Below are 2,436 nucleotides of genomic sequence, written 5' to 3' on the forward strand. Positions count from 1 at the left end.
GTTTACATCGCAGGACGAGGCGACTCGAGTGACAATGTGTTGGAGCAGGCACAGGGCGACTAATTAACAGACACAAATCTCGTCATGATGGACAAAACAAGCCGGTTTATCATAGCACGACAAGACTGAACTGACCACTATGGACAGCAAACCTACAGTCAACCGGTCAGTCTAATAATAACGAACACCACTCGAATTCAGGTCCTCTGAGCTGGAAGCAAAACCACTCTGTTGGCAGTTTACCTTGATGCTGAGTCAACTTTGGGAGTAGTCGAGTGTAAGAATGCCTTAAGCTTATTTTAATCGTTTGTCCAGTATTTAATTTAATTCTCTATTTTTGTATGAACTCAAATGTTTAGTGTTCTTAGTATGTCTTGCTAGGCTAAGTTCTATTTAATCAGAGTATGTCGGCGTGTGCTTATACCTAGTGATATTGTAGGGCGCGTAGTGCTTTTAGTTATGCGCTCTAGAAATCTCCTTGATAAATCAATCAATAAATTCCATAGTGCTGTCCTTGTGCCCCCCCCTCTTTCCGCCCCCCCCCCCCCCCCCTCTGCCACCCCTACCCCTAATCCTTCTCACTGCTTGCCTTTTACGTTCCTCTTCGCCCCCCATACTGCTCCTATCTTTCTCCCCTTGCCCCTCCTTTTTACTCGCGACGTCGCACACGGCATGTACCCCCTATCCTTCCACCCCAGTTTTCCATTAAGACTCTACCTGTCGTGACAATATCGCAGTCAACAGCTGAACGCTGAAGAGAGAATGAGGGGCTGGCCCGGGATTGCACAAAACTTTCACAGCTTTATCTCATTGTAAAAAGCTAGCTAGTGCAGGGTTTCTTATACTTCTTCATTCGACGGCAGCAGGACGTCGCAGAGGACCAGTTTCGTCGACTAAGGGTAGGTGGAATCAGGGGTAGAGCGATACAAAATGAGGATGTTCCACCGTGCGCTCTCTGCCTGAGTGTCTTTCCGGCTGCCGTGGAGTTCGATTCCACGAACAGGTGGGTTCTGTTTCTTCTTGTTCGCTGCCAGACCGGTAGTCAAGATAAACTTGGCTGTGGGTTCTGCCTTGGGTAGTGTCGTGTGACAAGTATTCCAAGGCCCTTGTTATAATTATGAGCAAAACTATATGATTAGGGGGGAGGGGTGTGCGGAGAGAGAGAGAGGGGGAGCGAGAAAGAGACAGAGACAGAGAAACAGAGACAGAGAGAAAGAGAGAAAGAGACAGGGAGAGAAGTCAGTGTGTCGGTCTGCTTGTCTGTGCGTGCGTACGTGTGTGCGTCAGTGCGTGCGCGCATGCGTGCATATACCCTGTTGAGAAAACAATAACGTGATATAAATGTAGGGGAAGGGCTCCTAATATGGACCACTTTTTGTTTCATGCTGATAACTAGCTTGTTTTCTTGCGAAGAAGTTTCATTTTGTGTTTGGTAGTCCTTCTCTCTTAGGTTAACCGTTAGGACTAATTAGAGTGAAATAGCTTTGATAGACATTCAGCAAAATTTAAATACAGAAAAAATCACAAATGGTCCATATTAGGCGCCCAGGCTCCTAATATGGACCCGTCAAGCGGCCTTCACGAATCACTGTAAAAAGCCCCATTTACTTCAAAATAACATGATACAACTTAGTGTACAAGTCAGACTAATTAAAATATGCTTTAGATTTATCTGTTTCGGGTCGATGAGAGCATTATTTGAAGCACACCAGGAAACTAAAGAAGCTTATCAAAAACAGAGTGAAAATAAGTGAAATTATCAACTTCCACGAAAAGAAGACTTTTTGTTATATTTTTTTTTTAATCTCGAGGGCTAGTTATAGGTTATTTCCAGCAAGCTTTTTAATGAATGAATGAAAATAGCCTTTAGCTTTCATTTTCTTCGATTTGTTGAAGGTGGTCCATATTAGGGGACTCGCACATACTTTGAGATCTTGCTATTATTTTTTATTTGCTGGAGAAACTCGGGGTCAACACTGCTAAAATGTAACAAATACCGTATTAGCTGTCATACATAGCAATTCTTGTGTGATATCAGCTTGGGATGTGGACAGAAACGAGTCCGTTTTAGGCGGCAAATTTAGAGTGAACGCTGCCCAAAGTGAAAAAAGAGAAAAAAACCTAACGGTTTTGAGGTTTGTGTTTCTGCAACTGTTTTGACATGTGCAAGTTATCCAGAGAGGGTGAATACAGCGAATGAAATTGTTTTGAGCGCTCTAGCGCCGTTGGTTTGTCAGAACAGGAGGTGGTCCATATTAGGAGCCGGTCCATATTAGGAGCCTTTCCCCTACTGAGAGTTAAATAGGTGTCTGTTTCATAAATCAACAGTCGCACAACCATTAACGATCCCAAAAGCGTCAGTCTTTGTCTCCACCAAATCTTAAGTCACATACTTTTGTTGCCTGGTTAACATAAATGACATATATTTCTTGTTTT

At 43.4% G+C, this 2,436-nt stretch overlaps 1 protein-coding gene across 1 annotated transcript in view; it reads left to right on the plus strand.

Moving 5' to 3' along the window:
- The first annotated feature begins 725 nt into the window (after positions 1 to 725).
- LOC138959663 (transmembrane protein 26-like) overlaps positions 726 to 2,436 on the plus strand; it is a 32,973-nt gene continuing 31,262 nt past the window's right edge. Inside the window, exon 1 of the mRNA XM_070331240.1 lies at positions 726 to 1,003. The gene's annotated coding sequence lies outside the window, so the exon portion shown is untranslated. The remainder of the gene's footprint in view (positions 1,004 to 2,436) is intronic.

Source organism: Littorina saxatilis, linkage group LG2, assembly GCF_037325665.1.
Source record: "Littorina saxatilis isolate snail1 linkage group LG2, US_GU_Lsax_2.0, whole genome shotgun sequence".
NCBI classification, from domain to species: Eukaryota; Metazoa; Mollusca; class Gastropoda; order Littorinimorpha; family Littorinidae; genus Littorina; species Littorina saxatilis.